At 41.0% G+C, this 23,921-nt stretch overlaps 1 long non-coding RNA gene across 7 annotated transcripts in view; it reads left to right on the top strand.

Moving 5' to 3' along the window:
* Positions 1-10,235: 10,235 nt before the first annotated feature.
* LOC138751425 (uncharacterized) overlaps positions 10,236-23,921 on the top strand; it is a 40,424-nt gene continuing 26,738 nt past the window's right edge. For 4 of the 7 annotated variants that reach the window (XR_011349914.1, XR_011349918.1, XR_011349916.1 and 1 more), the window contains exon 1: positions 10,252-10,321. This is a non-coding gene — a long non-coding RNA (uncharacterized lncRNA). Of the gene's footprint in view, positions 10,322-23,921 lie in introns of all 7 variants that reach the window. The other 3 variants (XR_011349921.1, XR_011349922.1, XR_011349919.1) reach the window with 2 other exon arrangements.

Raw genomic sequence — 23,921 nt, forward strand, 5'->3', positions numbered from 1 at the left:
GCTTTCTGAGGGTGGTGGGTCAGGTCATGCAACCTTCTATACCTGTATAAAATAGGCATGAGCATGTAATCACTGCCGCTGGCAAGTGGGCCACACCAATTGGCTCAATGGCTCCAGTATTTGCAATATCTATTCAGACTAGGAAAGTTTTAGAATAACTTCAAGTTTTTTCTGTGTTTTCAACAAGAAAAATAAAAAGAAACAGAATGTTCAGAGTGTTCATAATGGACTGTATGTATCTCTTGTTAGGAACTATTTAATCATTGGATTAGGAAAGTTAGAGCTTGGCTCCAGTGGTCTATATCTTGCCGGATCATTCATACCAAAGCTTGCCCATTGAAGGAAAGCCATTTCAACAAGATATTGCTGGAATGTGTCACACAACATCCAAGTGCAAATCCATAGAAATCAGAAAGCAAATCATCTAGAATTCACAGATAATATAACAATGAAGACCAGAAACTGGAAGAGCAAACCTTACGCAAGCTTAATTTTGAAGCCATTCTCTGCTTTTTGTGCACCGACCGATCTCTTAAAAAATTAAATTGAACACAATCTCTTTTATAAAAAAAAATCAAATAAACACAATCGCCAGTGGATTCAGATCAATGAGTGGAAGTTGACATGTTCTTAACGTAAGAATTTACCTACATTCATTAAAATAATGGAGGGCAACAAGAATTAGAATTGCTTATTTTGATCTGATTAACCAACTTCTGTGTAAATAAAGATTAAACACTGAAAGAACAAATCTTGAAATAAAGCTTTAGAACCTAACAAACCAATACACTTTTGCAAAGGAATCTGTGGGAAACGTAAGTGATATGTGAAGCCAGATAAAAGAAAAACACGCTAGAACTCATTCTCATGAAATAAAAAGCCAGTTATAACTGATAATTAATTGTAAGTATAGTACCAATGGGTAATCACAGATGTAGAGGCTTAACATGTTGGAAAAAAATCATTATTAGTCACATCCTTTCCCAAATCTCATTATTACTTTATAATCCCATTGGGGGATCATTTTCAAAATTGCTTCCACAGTTTGCCAATAGGTTTATTAATATATTCCTTTATAATGGAAAGAAAAGTGATTCCCTTTTCAAAGATAAAAGAAAGGTCAATATTAAAATAACTTCTTTTTTTTCTGCTGAAACCAATTATTGAAAATACTAACATGGGTATTCTCGGAGGGTCAACATAACTCGTATGTCATTCCATATTCTCTTTGAAGTTGACCCTGATCAAAATCTAATGTTTATGGCTGTGTTAGGAATCAGTGGGTCTTTCATTTGTTTAAGATTATCAATGAGCACTCAACAAGCTCAAAGATTAAGGGGAAATGCAGGGTTTGACGCCAAAGGCAACCAACCCCTTTAATACCACCAATCATGAGATGGAGTTATTGACCTTGTGTACCCATTCAAAGTCAGTACCAATAAGGCAGATTGGTGAATGCACAGTGTCTTACTCATTTACATTATGCTTTCACAATTGATAGGGAAGAACTGTGGTTAAATTACCCACTAATCTGGTTCAACAAATGTTAGTTTAAATTCCACAATGCCAATTGCAAATTTTAAATGTAGATCAATAAAAATGAAACTACCACAAAAAAAACTATGACTAGATGTAGTAATGACGATACCAATTAACCACCAAATACCCTTTATGAGGTGAAATCTACTGCCCCTAACCAGTCTGCTTGACATAAGACTCAAAAAACATGGAAGTGTGACCGACTCTTCTCTGAAATGGCTGAAGCAAGCCAAGTTACTGTTGTACAATATGTTAAAACAGGAAAAAAATTTGGAGCTTTGTGTTAAAATTAGCTACTGACCCGGATGTACAGGATCATGCCATGCAGACATGTTGATCTCCTTCACCTCAGACAGAGGGGCGGCACTGCGGAATGCAAATGAGTGTGTATGATCCTTGGAGCCTTCATCATTGACTCTGGACCTTTGAAGTTTTATAGTATCATGTAAAACTTAAGCAAGGAAACTTCCAGATCACAATGACCTGTTTTGTCATGAATGGTTTGCTGGCACAACCACTGGCCAACAGTAGTCAGCCGAGTGCCGCACTTGCCCTTGAGTGAACCTGTGTAGGCTATGTGCTGGACTTACAATGTAGATGTGTGATAGTACAGATTCTATCACCAATGTACATATGGTAGTGTAGGATGACTGTGATTGGCTGAGAGTGTAGCCACATCTACTGGCAGGTTTTAAAGGATTGCTCCTAGCCAGACCAGGTCATTCTGGACTGGTCAACCTACTTGTGATATGCTCCAGTCTTTTAGTTAATAAAAGCCTTGGTTTGGATCAACAAGTTTTTGGTTCTTTCGACGCACATTATAAGATGTAGGCTATATGCTCTTGAATTTGTTCTCATTAATCCAGCTGCTGCAGGTGTTAGGAGACAAACCCTCTGGTTCACTCTGAAGACACCCTTTGTTGCAGTTGGTGTTGTGTCATTCTAGTGGATAAAATGGACTCAGATTGGGCAGCTCAAAATAAGGCATGCTATGGACCAGAAATGTTGGTGGACATGTTCATCACCACAATTTCAGCATCAGTCTCTCTCTACTATAATTCAATGAGAATTACCGAAGGGTCAACAGACATTCCTAAAGATTGAAAAGTAATTATGGAAGGATGAGTTCTGAAGAGGCTACAGAATGGTGCATTTACAATTTATTAGGATCAATAAAAGCAACGTGGTAAAATGCTAATATATGTATCATCAAAAAGGAAATGAAGGAATCCAAGACCTTCCAATTTTCATCTAGACTGGCTTTGTTCAGAATGATCCCAGTTTATCCATTCTCTTTTAATGATTTTTTACACTGGTAAATCAAACAACAGCAGTTCAAACTGGAAAGTCATAAGTCTTAAATCCCAGTCATGCAACTGCCAATTCTTTGAATGCTTAGGGGATTTTTGCAGTTATTAAACAGGCTGAAGGATATCAAACAATAGAGGGATAAAATATTTCACTTCAGTGGGGATAGGAAATCCAGACAGCTTGACCCTGGCATGTAAAACGTGCTTCCTTCAGCTGGTTATCAGACGACAGGTGTGAGGATATTGGCAGGCCAGGTCAAAATGGCATCCTGAACCAAGCCTCCTATTTGTTGGCTGGCAGAGTTATGCAGCTAGGAAAAAAAAATTATTAAACCAGCTAGGCAAGCCTTGGCCACTGAAGAGCACAAGGATATTAGGCACAAAATTCAGTATTAAATGTTCAAATTGCTGATACCCAATGCTTATATTAGGAACAAAGGAAGAGGCCATTCTGTCCTTCAAACCTGTTCCACCATTCAATTTTGTAATGGGTGATTTGTATCTTGACTCCATTTTTTCATTTATGTTCCATAACAATTATCATTCTCATTTAACAAAAAATATTACAACCTCAATTTTTTAATTTCTCACCTGTCTTAGCTTCTCTGAATGTCTGCTTGCAGAGAGCAAGATAAATCCAATGGTTAATTCCCACCAATCACAACCAACAGCAAAGTAATGGAAGCTGTTGGTCAATTTGAGAAGCAGAAACTGATAGCTAATAACTGACTTGGCAGAGCCCAGCTTCAGTTTTGCCAGAACCAGATTGCACGAGGTCTCATCACAGCCAGAATTACTTTGCACAAGGTCTCATCCCTGCCATAGATGGACCAAAAAGCTGGATTTTACAAAAGTAAGGAGAGAATGACTGCCCTTGACTCCAGGGAGTGTTTGATTGAACAGGGCATCAGGGAGCACTTGTAAAACTGGTCAATTGGGCATCAAGTGGAATACATTCCAGTAGGTGAAGGCATTCTATGCACAAAGGATTGGGATTGTGGTTGTTGGAGATCAGTGTTGCGACTCTGTGATAGCACTACAGGATTCATCATGGTAGTATATTAGATTCAATTCTCTTTCTCTACTTCATTAATGACCTTGCTTCGATCATCAGGTCGGGGTGTGGATGTTAGCTTATGGTCGCTCAATGTTTCCATCGATGTGCAGGTCATGCCAGTTAGCAGCAAGATCCTCGTGACTATTCAAACATAGCTTGATAAAAGTGGCAGATAACATTTGCACCACAGAAGTGGCAGGCAGAGAAAACTCCAACATCAAAACCTATCAAATAACCCTGACGTTCTTTGTTATTACTACACCAAGTACCCCACTATGAAAATTCTGGGGATCGCCATTCACCAACAACTGCTCGGATGACAAAAGCAGGTGAGAGGTTGTATATCTTGCAATGAGTAAATCATCTACACTCACCTCTTCCACCAACCAGAAGATGCAAGTTAGAATTGTGATGTTTTTACTCTGTTTGTCTGAGCACAGCTCTAAAAATTCAAGAAGCCTGATACAACCCAAGACAAAGCAGCCTGGTTTTCCAGTACCCCATTCACCACCCTTAACGTTTAATTCCTCCACCACCAGCATAAAGTGCAATCGACAAATCACATGATCGCTATTCTAATAGGTTAATAATTCAAGAAGGAGGTGGCTTGACACCACCTTCTCAAGCAAGATTAGGGACAGGCAATCAATATTGACTTTCCCAGTTTTGCCCACATCTTAAAAATGTATGAATAATTCTCCTGTATGCCTCCAAGATAAAAAAAAGATGACTGAGAGTGGGAGGAGAGGATGAGAAGTCAGTGGTTTTCATTATTTCCTTAGTACATCACCAACTTCCAAGTTTCAGATAACTTGCGGTGGTTATTTTTAAATGAAAAGCTGTAAAAATAAAATATGAAATAATACAGATACAGAGAGACAATGTTTCGATATTTTATTTAGCTTATGCTCATAAGCCCTTGAACTTCAAATAGAATTAATTAAAATTCCGCTGCAAATTAACTTGGGTGACTATCTTTCTTTTGACGACTACAGAGAAACTAAATTTTAAATGTTTTTAATTAAAATTTAGACATACAGCATGGTAACAGGCCATTTTGGCCCACAAGTCCATGCCGCCCAATTTACACCTAATAACCAACACCCCCAGTATGTTTCAAATGGTGAGAGGAAAACAGAGCCCCCGAGGGAAAACCCTCGGAGACACGGGAAGAACTTGCAAACTCCTTACAGACAGCACAGTGTTCAAACCTCAGTCCTGATCGCTGGCATTACAAAGGTGCTGCGGTAACTGCTACACCAACCGTGCCACCTTAATTATTGCAAAAGATAGAGTATTTCATGACAGTTGCTGTAATATTTGTACCATGTAGGGGCCACACAATTACGCCTCTGATACCAACTTCCTGGGATGACCACATCAGAAATTCAACCAGAGCAACCACATGAAACCCATGGTGACAAGAGCAGGCTAGAGACTGAATATTCTGTTGTAAGAGGTTTAGATTTTCAAAAGTCTCTCTGCTGCCTAAAACCCATAAACTGAGTAATGAAATGCTCTCCACTATTCTGGGTGGGGTGTGGATGATAAAACAACCTTAAAACATAACACCTTTTGTAACATGTCAATCTACTTGGCTTACCTGCTAGCATAAACCTCCACCCTTCCACCTTCATGAGTTTATAGTACCAACATTTAACACTTACCATGCTAGATCCACTAACCAGAGGGGCCCTGACAGCTTAACATTTATACTTTCTCTGTTGTACAAATAAAAGAATGATGACCAGTTTTAAATGTCTTAAATATTGTCAGTGAATAAGGAAGTCCATAGATGTGAGATCACAAAAACCAGCCACACAAATTTACAGGAAACCAATACTATAGGATGGCACATGAGGAATACAAAAGGAACAAATGCATCGTTACTTGTGCCCTTTCATTCCCTTTTCTCTCTCTCTCTCTTATATTTCTACTCAACGACATGCAGTGGCATCCTCAGAGACAAAACAAAGATTGCTTACAGGATAATTTCATCATTTTGTGAGATATATGGAATGACTTGAGGTCAGGAGGGTGGTTGGCACGTGTGGGCTGAATGCAGATCAAAACACTTTAACAGCCAATTATTTGTCACTTTAAAGGACCCCTTAAAATGTTTACAATAGGAAAAGGGGAAGATGAAGAATGCTGCTAGCCTGGCTACCATTAGCCCAGGGAAACGGCCGCTTCATTAATTAGTGCTGTCTGTTACACTATAAGGCACTTGCTGTGAGCATGCCAACAGCCCTGCAGTGTACTCAGATTTCAAAGGTGGTCCTATGTGCCAGCTGCATCTGAAGATTCTGACAAATTTTAGGGATATAATTCTGGGCCCTTTTGAAATAAAAGCCGAGCTTGACGAGAAGAGATCAATGTACAAAAAAAAAAATGCTGGGAGTTTGATATGCAGCAGATGTCAGCTCAGGTTTTTTTTTTTTGGAAGGCTGTTGACAGTTTCTGACGCATGACATCTTGACTTTTTCACAGCTAATCCCCCATCAGCAAAGCTTTAGAACAACAAGACTTAAACAAATTTTGATAGTTTGAAATTTACTTTTTCGAAGAAAGGAAGCCAGATGGAGTAAAACAAATCCACACTCATGAGGAAAACACACACAGCATGATTCCTTCAAGGACATTTTTATGTTGGGGATTTCAAGACTTTCCCATTGTCCTTTCAGTTCAGGTCCATTAAACTCTCATTTTTTATGGTTTCTCTTTGTACAGTTTGTGCTAGTTTTGCTTGATCCAATTAGTTACTTTAACTCCATGCTTGAAACCGAAAGCCAATAGTGATTGCCCTTGCAGTAAACATTCGCTGCAGTACTCTTTCCTCCCTCACTGCAATTGGCCGTAGCACTCTGATCGCCTTCCACATTTAACTTTGATGTGTGCTTCTCAGCGTTTGTGTTCAACTTCATTTTTAAAAAGGTAGATGCATGGCCATATGATACATCACAAAATTATTTGTGTTTATGACATTGCTTCCTGGATAACAACCCTTTTGCATCAGTTTTGATTTCCAGTTCGTACATTTTTACAGGATTTGGAAAAAAAATCTTTGCCCAATATCAAAATTGGGCTCTGGAGTTTTTCCCCACAGCTTTTTGCCAAAATAATTCTGCAAGAAATCAACATTTGTGAGAAATTAGTAAAATGCGATTTGTTTTCCCATTCTGCTATCACTGAGTTTCCAGTTAGACTTGCAGATTCTAGTCACAAACTTGCTTCTGATTGCTCACGTACTTCATAACCGGATGCATCAAATCTCAAATGACTGGTTAAATATTGTACCATACAATATGTTCAGTAAAAGAAATAGACTTTTTTTTTTAAAAAAGCACTTGGATAGAAGCAATAATGCTTGAAGATAGCTTGTGATCAGACATAGCCATCAGAACCAATCCCAGGATAGAGAGCTCAAGCCAAATTTTGGATTTTCAGCTGCAGGTAGACGTTGTAAAGGAAAACGAGGAAGTTGCTATTTAAAAGAAAGCTCCTAGATTGGCATACCATATCCAAGTTGACCACTATCACTATACTTCTACATCGATCCCATTTACCAACAATTGGCCTGTAGCTTTTCATGCCTTGGCAATCCAAATACTTGCTTTGCTTTTTTTTTTAAATCTTGTGAGAGCATCTGCTCATTTAGGGAGTGCATTCCAGATTCCAACATCTACTGGGTTTAAAAATCCTTCCTCTGGCTTGCATCTAGGCATAACCTATGCCCTCTAGTTTCTGCAAGATAGTGGGAAGTGTTGATCACAACCTTGGAAAAAGTTTTTTTTGTTTATTTTTAAAGTGTCTTCCTAAACTACAATCCTCATAAAGTTCCAAATTTCCCTTCTCCAAGGAAAAACAAACCCAGCAGATTGTGTGTATAGCTTCAGGATTCTGCAGTCTCATGAGCATCTTTGCTTCTCTGCAGTGCAATCATATCCTTCCTGACCAGAACTGCACAGAGTACTCAAGCTATGCCCTAATCAATGTTTTTTTTTAAAAAACAGAGCCATTTGTATTCTGCATCTGGGCTCATGAAGGCCAGTATCCTGGAGATCATCTTCACTATCTCATCAACATTGCTGTCACCCTCAGTGATTATTGAACTTGTGCATCAACATTCATTAGTTGTTCAATGCTCCCTCAGGAGATACCATACATTTTGCACACCCATACACTCTCGCCTTAATAGTATGGCCTTTGTGAGGAGGGGGATTTGGCATCTGGAGATAAAAATCACAATATTTAATATCCTCCATGCAAACAGTCATTATTGTTCCTGTCAGCTACATTCTAGTTGGTAAGTGTACTGTGGCAAGAAATCATGTTTAGATTGATTAAAATTTAACAAATGAGTACCAGTCAAAAAAATTTAAACCAGCTTCATCTCAGTTCGACTTTTTTGATAATTCTTTAAGATATAGGAACCCATAGGAGGCCAGAGAAATGTCATTATCTCATTCCCTCGCATGACCATTGTCCCCTAAATCTCCAGCTATTCCACATATTCTAGGACCATTTACAGTCATCATTGAACTGACCAGCTTGACTGTCAGAATTGGAATTTATTGATGTGAACAAGTCATGAATTTCATTGTTTTGCAACAGCAATCACAATGCAATATAAACCACCATGCAATAAATAAATAAATATACTGTATGTATAGTCAAAGTATGGCAGTTGATGTGACACTGCTCAAGGAGCTGATCTCTCTCCCTCCTGGACGCTTCCTCTTTACTCTTTGTGATACTGTTGACAATTGTGGTGCAATCGGCAAGTATGTAGATGGCATTGGATTTTCTGGCCATGGGTGTATAGTGAGTAGAGCAGTGGGCTAAGCACACATCCTTGAGGTGCACCTGTGTTGATAATCAATGAGGAGGAGATATTGTTTCCAATTTGTACTGATGTAGGAGCAAGCTGAAACACCCAGAAGGAGTTGATTGTGGATTTCAGGAGGAGAAAACCAGAGGTGTACAATCCAGTGATCATTGCAGGATCAGAGGTGGAAAGGGTGAGTAAATTTAAATTCCTGGGAGTCACTATCTCTGAAGGTCTTTCCTGGACCCAACACACTAATGTCATCATGAAAAAAAGTACTTTAATGCCTCGGCTTTCTTAGGAGGTTTGGTATGACTTTGAAAACCTTGGAAAACTTCTATAGTTGTGCAATGAAAGTGTGCTGACTTGCTGCTTCATGGACTAGAATGGGGAGCAAATTCTTTGGAGTGGAAAGGCCTGCAAAGCATAGTGGACACAGCCCAGTGCATCACAGGCAAAACTCTCACACCATCAAAATAATCTGCATGGGATGCTGCAGCAATCATCAAGGATCCCCACCATCCAGGCCATGCTTTGTTCTCACTGCTGCCATGAGGAAAGATGTATAGGTGCCACAAGACTCATACCATCATGTTCAGGATCAGTTACTACCCCTCCACCATCAGACCCCAAAACAGGAAACTCATTTAAAGCCTCTTACTTTGCACATTATTTATTACTGAATATTTTTTTTTCTGTATTGCACAGTCAATTTGTTTATAATTCTTTCTTGTTTACCCATCTTCTTGAGTACAATAGAAATTTGTCCTGGTCCACAGGAAAGAATCAGTTGTATGTGATATTAATGATCTCCTCTGACAATAAATCTGAACTTTAAACTTTAAAGCACAAATAGTCACAGGGAAAACCTGCAAATATTTACCCAGTCAGCAAGGAGATCAGGACTGAAATACCACTGAACTTTGTAAACTTACAATAATTGAAAGTTGAAAAACTGCACAGATGCTAGAACCCTGAAATAAAGGCAATGCTAGAAACCTCATTAGGTCGGGTAGCTTCTGAGAGATAGAATTAATGTGAGGTCAAACATGTTTAAAGAGTTCTCAAAAAAAGCTTTTGACAGAAAGTTTAAACTAAATTTTACCAAAGAGGATGATCATGAATTGAGTTATTCCTCTGTAGACATTACACATTCAGGATTTTTAAAGATTACTGAACAACACCATCATTTAATTCTTTAATACACAGAAAAAATCAAATTTGTTTCATTTGTTTCAAAATCTTCTTAGAATTGGAAAGTTAAAGCAAGACAACCATCTGTTGAAACTAAACTGATCTGAATTCATGCCTAACATACGATCTGTGATGCTTGTATTTTACTCTTCGTCATCGGAGTAAGAGTTTTAAAAGAACTACTCTCATCAGAAAGCAGCCTCCATCCCCAGTGCAAATTCTCAGTGAGTTAGTGTTCCCTTTCTTCCACTTTACTTTAAAACTATGTTAATGGTTATCCAGGAGTTACACAATGTCTGGGTTTAACCAGAGATAAAACATGGCGCAACACCAACAGAACCAAACCAAATACTTCCACTGAAAATGGAAAATCGTGGTTTCTGAGATGGGCAGGTAATTTTATCAAATTGTATCTCTTTTTATACTTCAATCAAGGAAGGTTACTAGGTCATGCTAAAATCTATTACTATCAACCACTTTTCAATTAAAAAGCAGAAAATACAAGAGCTCTGCCAACCTGACTAGAGTTTGTTTCCCCAAATGAATTGTTTGTTGGATATGATCAGTGGTTGTGTTGGACGCATAATTATTTAGCCTGGAATTGATAAATTTGTGGAAGACTAAAGGAGTTAATCGTTTCAACTCTAAATTGAATAGTTTAACGTCACATGTACTGAGAAACTTCGCCTGCTGTCTTGTCGACTTGACTGGATAGTATGCAAAACTAAGTTTCTCACTGTCTCTCCGTATGTGTCAATAAACAATTCAAATAAGAATTGAAATGATTAAACAAATCCAATGATGGCCTCTGCAAGAGTATTTTTGTTGCATGAATCGCATCCAAACTACAAAAGACTTGTTAAGCGTAAAGCATTCACAGTACTAGGATCCACAACAGATTTATAATGTTGATGTCTGCAGTTAGGAATGAGAAATTCAACCCAAATTCTTCTGGGACCCCAATTACTTTATTCTTCCATTGAGAAAACAGCAGCCCTACTGATGAACACTGGCAAGTTATAAGATGAATGGTCAAAATATAAAAGCCTTGTGTGTTCTCTTGGCGTGACCTTAAGTCTCAAATGAGCCTAGTAAACCCTTCCCTGAGGACAAGATAACCTGTTGTTGCTTCTTCAAACTGTTCTGTCCATCAGATGGAACGTATCCATTAAAGCTTTATAAACAAAATGCAAATTAATAGCTTTACATGGGGGGGGGGGGGGAAGAATTGCTATTTTCAACTTCATCTTCCTAAATAAAGCTATCATATGGTGATCACATTTACCAGCATTAATCAAACTTCACACTTACAAGTACAAATACAAAAGCCCAAAATATGTTGGCTTCTCTTCCCTAATCATTCTTCTCTGAATATACTCCAACATTAGACTATTCATGAAACTCACCACACAGTGTAAAGTTGCAACAATTCTTCAGCACAGAAATTGAAAATCTCATCCCAAAACGTTATCAATTGAGTCAGATTTATTGTCAGAGTACATACATGACATCACATACAACCCCGAGATTCCTTTTTACCTGCGGGCTTGGCAGAATTACCACTAATTGGTAGTGCAAAAAAATAAACTATACACAGATTAAACTATCAACAAATAAAACAGTAAACAGATAACCAAAAAAAATCAATAACGTGCACAAGAGATCTTAAATGACTGATTGATTTTGTTACGGAGGAGTCAGATGGTGGAAAAGTAGCAGATGGTCCTGATCCTGGTGATGCGAGTCTTGTGGCACCTATACCTCTTTCCTGATGGCAGCAGTGAGAACAGAGCATGTGCTAGATGGTGTGGATTTTTGATAATTGCTGCTGTCCTCTGAAGGCAGCGTTCCCTGTAGATGTACTCAATAGTGGGGAGGGTTTTTCCAGTGATGTGTCCATTACCTTTTGGAGGGCTATGCACTCAGGGATAATGGTGTTCCCATACCAGACCATGATGTAGCTGGTCAGCACACTCCACCATACCTCTAGAAATTTGTCAGGGTTTTTGGTGTCTTACCAAACCTCCGCAAACTTCTGAGGAAGTAGAGGAGCTGATGTGCTTTCTTCGTGATGCATTTGGTGTGTTGGGTCCAGGAAAGATCCTCCAAGATAGTAACTCCCAAGAACCTAAATTTGCTAACCCTCTCCATCTCTGATGTCCCAATGATCACTGGATTGTATACCTCTGGTTTCCTTTCCTGAAGTCAAGAGTCAGTTCCTTCATTTTGGTGACATTGAGTGCAAAGTTGTTGTTGGTGCACCATTCAGCCAAGTTTTCAATCTCCATCCTACATGCTGACTCAACCCCTTCCTTTGTACAACCCACTACTGGGGGATCATAACAAATTTGTAGTTGGTCTTATTTTCATACCAAGCTACAAAGTCGTAGGTGTGAAGAGAGTAGAACAGGGTGTTAAGAACAAAGCCCTGCAGTGCTCTGGTACTGATGGATATTATGGAGGAGAAGTTCTTATCAATCTTCACTGATTGTGGTCTGAACACAAGGAAATCCATGATCCAATTATATAGTGGGGTATTAATTCACAGATCTTGGAGTTTGCTGATCAGTTTTGAGGGGATGATGCTATTAAATGCCAAATTGTGGTTGATAAGAGTATCCTGATATATGCATATTTGCTGTCCAGGTGTTCCATGGCTTTGTATTAGAGACAATGAGATGGTATCTGCCGCAGACCTGTTTCTATGATAGGCGAACTGGAATAGATCCATATCACCACTCAGACAGGAGCTGATATGCTTCATCACTAGACTTTCTGGTCGATAGTCATTAAAACCAGTTACTGCACTCCTCTTTGATGCCTGTTTGAAACAGATGGGTACCATGTCCTGCTTGAGTGAGATATTGAAGATATCCATGAATACTTGTCCAAGTACCATCCATTTATTTGGTTACAAATGAAAGTTTAAAAAAGTAAGACACTAAATGGAAATATCTTTTGATAATGACAAGCATTTTATCAATACGAGATTCAGAAAATCTGAATCACTGCTATTTTTGGCATTTGAGAGAGGTTGGGGAATTCTTCCCACACCACTCTGACAATAGACTGACATTGCTATCCTCACAATCTACCATTCACCAGCTTTCTTCCCAGAATTCTCCAGAAATATTTCATTGAGTCAGAGTCAAGGAAATGTCATATCTCCCTGACACTCCCTTAATTGATTAACTAGTGCTGCAGCATGGAACCAAATACATATTGAGTGGAGGACTTCCAAAATAGTCATCTGAACTGATTTAACAGCTCCCCAAAACAAAAATCTGTGTCTCAATAAAGGCAATGGTTAGTGAGCAGTTAGTGCAATGCTGTTACAGCACCAGTGGCCTGGGTTCGAATCCAGGGCTGTTTGTAAGGAGTTTGTACATTCTCCCCATGTCTGGTTTTCTCCAAATGCTCTGGTTTCCTCCCACCCTTCAAAATGTACTGGGGTTGTAGGACAATTGGGTGGCCGAGGCTAGAGAGGCGGAAAGGCCTGTTACCATTCAGCATGTATAAATTTAAAACTGCCATTGGATTTAGCCTATAATCAATATATCCCGACTGCTCTGAAGAAGGCAGATTTATTCACCACTGCTGTGCTCGAAGTTACAGACAAGCTTCAAATACTTAATCTCATATTCACTGTGCAAGTCATACCCAGGGGTTTCAGTGTGGCATTACCTCCACAAGAAGTAAAACAGATGTAGCCGACCCAAGATGCCCAGGGAGTCATCAACAACAGAAATATATGCTCCAATAAACTTCTTTTTTGTTTGGCACAAGTTCATTGCTAATAAATCAACAAAGGGAAGCATACACCATTTTGTCAATCAATGTGTAAAAGGGCCAATGCATGTGGAAACTACAGCAATTTTTTTCCAAATATGAAATGATTATTTCTCCAACAAAATCCAGCAGTTCAAGATAGTTAAATACCAATTAACATTAAATAACTAATTCCACTTAGCCTGCATAATCGACTGGGTAATTTTCCAATTATCTACACATCTTGGCAGGTTGGTGTGGTGTCATTACATGTCACCATCACTACAAATTAACCTACTCATGATATTTTCTATGCAGTGCATATGGTGGCGGGAAGCTTTTTTTGAGACTGCCATTGTTGCAGGCTGGAATAGCAGATGAATCCTGAGGTCTCTCAACTATGAGTCTTTGATGTCCTGTGGGACTGACTTGGAAAGAGGCAAAAGTTTGGATCCATTGTGTTCAGCAGCAAGTGGAAAGAGAGATTTTGAGTGAGACATGAAAAATGATATTTTACAACTCAAGTGAAGCAGTGGATTAATTGGGAGGTGGTGACGAACAGGTGAACATTCAATGCTAGCTGGATTGAGGAGTGGGGGTGTATTGAGGGCCCTCTTCTCCAGAAACAGGTGTTTGTAGCTCAAAAAGTGACCAGACAAATGACTTCAGCAGCTGTCAAGAAATTATTTCTCCTCATTCTTCCTTTAAATAAGTAATTTCATAAAAGGACAGGTGGTACAGTACATGGCCACCATCACCAAGAGTAAAATAAAAGCATTGTACAAATGGCAAACATTTTTATTCAGATATTCAAAATGAAGAGAACTCATGGGGAATAATGCCTTGTCCCTTAAATCAGGTAACATCCAAACAGCAGCTGTGTAGTCAGCCGAAGAAACCTTTTTTCTAGGGACTGGTTGCCACAGAACTGCATGCATTGAACCACAGAATAAAACCATAGAACATTACAGCACATAAATCAGGCCCATAAGCCCTTCTAATACATACCAAACTAATATTTTGCCCCGTCCGACTGACCTGCGCCCCGTCCGACTGACCTGCGCCCCGTCCGACTGACCTGCGCCCCGTCCGACTGACCTGCGCCCCGTCCGACTGACCTGCGCCCCGTCCGACTGACCTGCGCCCCGTCCGACTGACCTGCGCCCCGTCCGACTGACCTGCGCCCCGTCCGACTGACCTGCGCCCCGTCCGACTGACCTGCGCCCCGTCCGACTGACCTGCGCCCCGTCCGACTGACCTGCGCCCCGTCCGACTGACCTGCGCCCCGTCCGACTGACCTGCGCCCCGTCCGACTGACCTGCGCCCCGTCCGACTGACCTGCGCCCCGTCCGACTGACCTGCGCCCCGTCCGACTGACCTGCGCCCCGTCCGACTGACCTGCGCCCCGTCCGACTGACCTGCGCCCCGTCCGACTGACCTGCGCCCCGTCCGACTGACCTGCGCCCCGTCCGACTGACCTGCGCCCCGTCCGACTGACCTGCGCCCCGTCCGACTGACCTGCGCCCCGTCCGACTGACCTGCGCCCCGTCCGACTGACCTGCGCCCCGTCCGACTGACCTGCGCCCCGTCCGACTGACCTGCGCCCCGTCCGACTGACCTGCGCCCCGTCCGACTGACCTGCGCCCCGTCCGACTGACCTGCGCCCCGTCCGACTGACCTGCGCCCCGTCCTACTGCATGACAAGGTTTAATGCATGTGATTTGTCTTTCTCAAAGATTTTTTTTTAAAGTATTCACTTTTAATTTAAAGGATGGATAATTGCTGGCAATGTTCATTTTTATTGCTCTTTTCTAATGTCCACTGAATTAAGGAAGTAGTTAAAGGCCAACCATAATGGTGGGTCTGCATTTACAGGTAGGCCAGATTGGGAAGAAGTGTAGAGATCCTCCAGAGAGTCATGAATCAACTCATTGGGTACACAAGCCAATCCAGTAGCTATGACAACTATTACTAAGACTTGTTTTTTAAAACTCCACATTTGATTATTTGCATTGAAGTCTTTGTGCAAAGCTTTTCTTTCCTCCCACATTTCACTGCACTTTCAGCTCCCTGGATTTCAACTGTCCAGCCAGTCCTTGGTATTTATTCAAAAATTTAGAGTTAGTTTTCAGGAGGAGCAAAGATGGGAGGCGGGGGGGGAGAGTCATCCTAAAACACCAGATTTTTAGCCAAAAAAGGTGGGGGGTGGTTGACTTTAAATGGTAACAACAATTATATGAGTACATACTGTATTTATTGCACATTAAGCTTCTTGGTCTGTGAAATTAGGTGCTCATGGCAAGGTGATGGGTCCTGCTTCGAGGACTTTACTCTTCTTTGAAGTCCCTTGTTAAAAGTGCACAATGACGAGGAGAGCAGACAATACACCTAATCACTTCCTTTTTGGCTCAGCATCCATTTTTTTTCTTTTGCACCTTTGCAGTACCTTGGAATGATTACCATAATAAAATATATACCTAGTGTAATATTATTGGAGGGCTGTTTGGTCAAAGATGAATATATTAAGATATAATATGAAGCTCAAGCTTCCCTTGGTGCTCTGTTGGGGAAAACACATTATATCAATTTTTTTAATATAAATCTCACATTTTGCCTCATTCATTTCTTTCTCAGCTTTTCTGCATCCTAAGTATTCTGTTTATTTTTTGCTACTTCAGAATTAAAGTGTTTACTTTTTGTTCCTGCCTTGATGTAGCAACAGTGCAGAGTATAAAGTGCAAGAACCTAATGTGAGGCAGTTAAATATCCCCTAAATGGAGGGAGATGAGCAAATTTACTTTAACAAGGGCACTGGACAAAGTGGTGACTCTGTCTTCCTTAAGGTAGACAGAGGAAAGAATTTCATGCATGTTGCATTTTAAATGTATTACATGACAATAGCGGAACCTTTACCATTATTGACTACTTTCTCACCCAGAGACAAACCTTATTCTTTGTTGCCCACATACTTTGATTTTGGCTCTGCTATCTACTTTGCTTGTGAGCACACAACCATGCTATGATTTAATGGTAGGTCTCTCAACTATGAGTCTGAAGGTTATGGGGTCAAGTGCCACTTGAGACTTGATCACATAATCTCAGTTGACACTTCAGTGCACTATTAAGAGGATAGTCTGTGGAGGTCATTACTACTTGATGGAATATTAAATTCAAGATTCACGGGTCCTCTTGAATAGATGCAAATTATTTCACAGCATTACTTGAAGACAAGCATGGGAGTTCTTTTGACTTGTACTCTTGTTCAAAAACACAATTGAACCAGAGGAACTCGCCAGTTGCATCATTGCTGCTTTCGGGACCTTGCCAATTTGCTCACTGCTGTCATGTTCCCCTATATTACCAGAACAGTTGCACTTCAAATGAAGTGGCCAAACATAGTGCAAGCCCTTAGCTCCTTATCTCTTTTTCCCATGCTGTATTACAATACCAGGTCTGCAAACATAAGGAGGCTGTAACAAACTGAATTCTGCATCCCTGCCAGTCAACTTGTCCTCTGTCTGCCCAATAATCTTCATCTCAGTGCAATGCCCATTTGAAACATGCAGCTCTCAAGGGTTTTTGTCACGAGCTTTGGCCATTAAGCCTAGTTAGAATCTGGCCAGAAGAACCAGCCTGCCAATCCTTGTGTCCTGCTTTTTAAACACCGGCCCCAATTAAGGTCTGCTTTTGACATCTAATTACACTTTTCTTGCCATTCTCACTCTGCTTTATATTTAAAACCCAAGTAGTTTATTTGCTTTCTTCAAAAGCAAAGCTCATTTTGTAAAGTACGCATCATTGCGAATAACATTGCTCCTTATACCGTACATTTTGCTGCAGGAAAGTTTGATCTTCTCAGTTCATGGATTACAAATTTGAAAAGCAAATATGTACAACTAATCTGTGTGTAACAACAAAAATCATTCTACTCTCATGTCTAATAGAAGAGAGGTAAGAGCTTGTGAAATACCGGGTATCAAAAGAACAGAAGTTGGGAAATCTCCTTCAGGAAATAAAAGCAAATCAAATAACTACTGGACTTGCAGCCAATTCTCCTGAAACTCTCATTCCCTGGCTCAAAATATCATTATTTATCTTGTATAACAGGAGTCCCATTGCTCTGGCCTATTGCTCCCAGGTCCTGGGAGATTCCTCCTATTACTTTATTAGAAAATCAATTCTCCTGCAACTTTTGCACAATCTAGCTGCACTTTCCCCAATATACCAAGAAACTCAAACACTCTTCACCATTCCAAGGCTCTATTCTACTCTGTCGTACATTATTCTATGTTGATTATAAATGAATGTATCCTCTTAACCCATGGTCCATTCAAAATTATATAAAAATTGAACATTTAGTATGTCATACTTAGATTTTTCATGTACATGCTGCATTTAATTTAAAAAAAAACAAAGATAAATTATTATATTATATTGAAAAATCCATTGGAAACCATCAGAGTCAGATTATCTGGGGCCTTGCTTGATTTTATTCTGATAAACAACCAATCCTAAAAGGCACGGAAAACATTGTGGCCTTCAGACAGCATTATTTCACTTTGCACCTGCATAACACAATTAAAGAGAATTTTTTACCAATGTACTTTGACCAATCACACTATTTTGGCTGGCAATATTCATAACTCCCTTCATTTCAATTATGCATTACATTGGTCTATCTCATTGGATTATTTCCAGTGCAGTTAAGATGAACCAGAGTTCAGCAGATATGTAAATCTGTTCCATGGTCATGGAGAAATGATCTTGTCTTTACTATGCATTGTATTAGTATTTATGGTATGAATGACAAGGTGACTGACTTAACTTGAAATAGGAATTGTAAAAGAAAATACAAGAAAAAAAATTTATCAGGCTGCCAGCTTTCAAAGCAGAAATAAAGAAATACTTTAACCAAAGCTTCAATATTTTTACTCCCAGGTCAGTCAATATACCCAGTACTGTTATTGGTCATCCTTTGATTCAAAGAAGACACGTTGTTGTGCAGTTCATCTGTGAAGATGAAGGTGATTTTGCAATCCTGTCTGGAAGCACAAAGTCTAGCACAATGGAGGCACTGGAAGTCCATTGTTGTAATAACTGTGGCTGCTGCTCTGTGATGCCGTTCACTGTCTTCCACCAGTTTTTGGAAGCCACTGTCTTAGAAACTGGCGTAGGCTTCATCACACGGGGCTCACCAATGGGATGTCAGCAGCCTCAGCTTCTAGTTCTCTTCAAAGGTTTCCTTCACAGTGCCTTTATAGAGCTTGTGTGGATGACCTTGAGGTTTCCTTCCAGTCTTCAGTTCACTATAGAGCAGCTGATGAGGTATAAAGTGGTTGTCCATTCTGATGTGTCCCACCCACTGCATCTGAGCTCTGATGTTCAAGGACTCAATGCTGGTGTACTTCGCATGACCCAAGACTTCCAGGTTGGATCGCATCCAGTCTTGCCAACAGATGCATGGATGGAAGGGGTGGCACACATATGGAATTTCTCCATTTGTTTGATGTAACATCGGTAGAGTCCAGGTCTCATATCCATATAGGAGAGAAGGGGTGACCACAGCTCTGTAGACTTTCAGCTTTGTGGAGATTCAGACATTGTGTTGATTGAATATTCTGGTATGCAGTCTACTCAGTACCTGGCTGGCCTTGCTGATCCTGGAGTCAATTTCTTTGTCCAAAGATTCATCACTCGAGATGATGCTCCCCAAGTATTTGAAGCTGTTTACATTTGTTAGCTGGATGTCATCAACAGTGATTTCTAGTTCTTTGGTGCTGGTGTTAAAAATGGACTGATGGACCATTTCAAGTTGATGGTCAGGCCAAAGAGCATAGCAGTGTTTGAGAATTTGTTCAGCATTAACTGTAGATCACTATCTTTGTGTGCCAAGAGTTCACAGTCATCAGCAAAAAGGATTTCTTGAATGACTGTGTACTTTGACAGTTGACCCATGCATTCAAGTGGCAAAGGTCAAAGAGAGAGTCATCTATTCAGTACCCAATGTATACCAAACATTGGACAGCACGTGACAACATGCAAGTGATGAACAGATTGAACAAGACTGGGGTTAGTACGCAGCCCTGCTTCACCCTATTAGAAATGGCAAATGCAGCTGATGTGTCACCACTGCAGAGGACCTGTCTGTCATTCCGTCGTGGAGCAGCTGAATCATTTTTATGAATTTCCTTGGGCAGCCGTAATGGTTCAGGATGATTCAGAGAGCCTCCTGTTTACAGTGACAAATGCCTTTGTCAGGTCAATGAAGACAAAGAGGCTTTTTCTGCTCAATACACTTCTCTTGAACTTGTCTCACAGCAAATATGTCCACTGTACTCCATTCTGGCCGAAAGTCGCACTGCGCCTCCGTGAGATTCCTTTCAGAGACAGCGACAAGTCTATTCAGGAGGATGCAAGCAAAAATATTGCCTGCGATGGACAATGAGATACAGTGAGATACTCCTGTAGTTTCCACAGTTTGATTTGCTTCCCTTATTTTTGTAGGGAGCCACGATGAGGGCATCATGGAAGTCATCAGGCATCTCTTTTGATCCAGAGGTCTTCTAGGATGTCTTGAAACACCTGTAATGCATTTGGGCTAAGAGCTTTGTAGATCTCAGCAGGCAAACCATACTGCCCTGTTGCTTATTTGAATTCTTCTGCGAGATCGCTTTATTGAACTCATCAGTAGAGGATGACAGGTCACGGTTATCCAAGATGGGCTGCAGAAAGATGTGCTGCAAGACATCAGGATCAACTGTGGATGGCCTATTGAGTAGGTTGGTAAAGTATTTGGCCCAGTGGTTTTTCAGTTCCTCCTGGTCTTTGATCAGGCTCGACCTGTCTGATGACAGCAAGGGGGAGCATTCCAATTTAGGACGACCATAAACTGACTTTATTGCACTGGAAAAACTCTGGTGGCATGCATGTCTGTGTAGCCTTCTGCCTGCTCACCTTTTCTCTTCCATCACTTGACCCTCATTTCTCGCATTTCTGCCTGTACTTTGAACTGCAGTTGTTTAAACTCGTCTTTGAGACAGATGACTGGTCATTTTGCCAGTCTTGTTCTTGGCCCCAAGGGCTGCTAAAATAGTCTTGTGGTTTTCATCAAATTCATCTTGATGCACTCCGGTTGTCATTCGGAGTATAGCTGTTGCAGTCAGTGTAACATCTTTGACTGCTTCCACCTTTCAAAACAGGGTCCCACAAGTGGTGAATTGCTGGAGAGTTTTTCATTAAATCCACCTTGAAAATGTTGGCATTGACCTGAATCGTGAAGTCTGCCAATGCTAAATGACACTCTAACAGTCTTTGATTGTTTACAAAGCAAAATGGGCTATATGCATATTGAGGACTGACCAAGCCAGCCTGTGATCTGTCCAAAACTCAGCACCTTGCATGGCCTGGGTGATGGTGACGTCTTGAAGGTCACGCTGACATACTATGACATAGACAAGTAGGTGCCAGTGTTTGAACCTAGGTTGCTTCCAAGTGATTTTGTATCTGTTTGCAAGTCTGAATATTGTGTTAATGATATACACACTTACTCAGAAGCAGCAGGCCATTACTGTTTAATTTTCCCACTCCATGTCTCCCAAGGACTCTGTCCCAGTTGTTGCTATCTTTCCCTACCCTAGCAATGAAGTCAGCCAAAATGATGAGTTTGTCACTGGCAGGAGTTGTCCTAATAATCTGGTTCAGGTCTTCAGAAACTTTCCTCGTCTTCCTTTGAACTCACGAGAGTTGGTGCATAGACACTGACAATGGTGATATATCTAGACTTCATAAGGGGGAAGTGGAACTTCATGACATGTTCATTGATTGCAATGGGTAGGGTAGGGATGTTCTTCATCAGGGCAGTTTTGATTGCAAAACCTACTCCATGGATCCTGTTGTCAGTCTGGGTTTTCCTTTCCAAAAAATGTATGTTTCCTGAGCCTGGTCTCACTGAATGCAGGCATGTCAATGTGATATCGGCGAAGTTCAGCTGCTATGAGTGCTGTTCATCTTTTAGATCTTGCCACCTTGTCTCAATCTAGCAAGGTGTGGACATTTCAGGCTACAAAAATGAGTTTTCTTTGATTTATTTTTTCTTGCATGTCAACAACTAGAGATGATCTGCCAGCTGTGGTTAGCTAGCCAGATGTTGTTGTGAGGCAGACAATATTTGGGGTACCTTTTCTAACCCCCTCCTTCATGTGAGAATGGGCAGTGCTGTCCTAAAAAAGACTGTCCAGACACCCTGGATGCTGCCAGTCATCACTGCTGTCCTGGGTACAGAGATGAACGACCACTGGTCCAAAGGTCACCTATGTGCAGGTTTGTAACTACAACTGCCAGAATTCATCTCCATCTGTTGCTTTGCCGCGGAACTTGATGGGTTGGGTTAACTGAGATGAATCACACAACAGAAACCTGTGCGTGATGGAGATCTAAGTGGGACAGCCACTACATATGGGTGATCCCACACTCTCAGCAGAAGAGACCTTGATCCAATGGCACACAGAACCATTACAGCTGGAGACCTCTTTGCTGCATTGGATGACCAGGATGTCCACATTTCTTGTCATGCTCTTTGCACTCCACAATGCCTGCTGGGTCAGCCTTCTTGGCTGTTGGACCATTAATTAGTCTATTTTGCTCAATCCACCGGACTTCACATGCTGGGAAAAACAGATCCCCTACCTCACCGAGGGTCAAAGACCCGTTGGCTACTCTCACTTGGTTTAGCCCGTCTGCGGAGATGGTTACCAGGCTGTGGCCGCGGTGTGCGCTACAGCTACTTGGAGCCACAGGTGAGAGCTGATCCTCAGGTGGAGGCCAAAGGTGGACGAGCTGCCTGAAAAAGGCATGACAGGCAACCCCCCCCCCCCGAGAGGTGCTACTCCTCCCTAGACACCTCAGTACTTTTAATACACAAGTAAAATGCAAGAAAATTGAGACATACATCTAATTTCTTAAAATAAACTTGATTTTTAAGCAAATTTTAAATTTTGCCCCACAACTGTGAAGCTAGGTGGGTCATCTGTTCCACCATTCAAGTACTCATTTGCCTTGGTTAACAATGCACAAGATGTATATTAGAATATTCAAACCCTCTCCATCTCCCACATTCCCATTTGATCAATTTACCCAAATTTCTGGTCCAACCAGTCCACCCAAACCTGCCCACACCAGCTTGCAGCCTGGCTGGGTCTTGTTACTAGTGCAGCTGGCACACCTCCAGCCCATTCTCTGATTCTAAGGCCCACTGCCAGCTTGAAGCTGCTTTCTAGTTTGCAAGCATGTTATGCTATTTGATTACGACATTCATAATCACAGTCAACATGTACGGCACAAATCCTCAAAGCACTGGAAGCTGAGTGCAGGCCAGCGATAGGCTTGAGGAGTTGAGGTCAGAGTTAAATAAATCTGGCAAAGGACAGCTGAGGACAGGAGATTCAGTGGGTCAGGGAAAAGGTTCACAGCCAACCTCAGAGATGTAGCTGGAATCGAGAGGCAGCTTTTCCACAGCTTCATGATTTTTACTGTAAAGAAAAAAACCAAATGCTGAAAGAACTCAGCTGGTCTCGCAGCGATCATGGGAGGTTAAGTACGTTACTGACATTTCTATCCTGTGCCCTTTCTCGAGGTACAAGAAAAAAGCTGGCAGGCATCAGAATTAAAGATGAGGGAAAGAATGGGAGGCGAGGAGTCCAGACCAATGGATCAAAAGGATATGATCAGCGGAAAGGCGAAAATTGATTTTGACAGAAGGAGAAGGACAAAAAATGTTGGACTATGCCAGCTTTGTAAAAGTCTTTATGATTTATCTTTTCTCCACTAGAGAAAAGAAGATGAAGATGATGAGGTTGGTGGAGAAACCAGAGAAGTCAATGTTAATAGCATCTAGTTGGACGGTGCCCCGATGGAAGATAGGGTGGTTTCCCTCAAATTTGTGGATGGTTCCAGTCCGGCAGTGTATGACACCATGGACAGGCATGTCCCAAGGGGATTGGATGGGGAATTGAAATGGGTGGCCATTGGGAGATCCACACTATTGTGATGGACAGAGTTGAAGTGCTCAATGAAGTGATCTCCCAGTCTGTGCCCAGTAGAGGAGACCACAAGATTTTTACTCCCAGGTCAGATAATGTACCCAGTACTTTAAAATTCCCTGATGATGTCTATTCTATTGTGATAATTTCCAAGTTCAATCACCAACACATCAGTCCAATTACACCAG

The sequence above is a fragment of the Narcine bancroftii genome, chromosome 1, assembly GCF_036971445.1.
Source record: "Narcine bancroftii isolate sNarBan1 chromosome 1, sNarBan1.hap1, whole genome shotgun sequence".
In the NCBI taxonomy this organism is placed as follows: Eukaryota; Metazoa; Chordata; class Chondrichthyes; order Torpediniformes; family Narcinidae; genus Narcine; species Narcine bancroftii.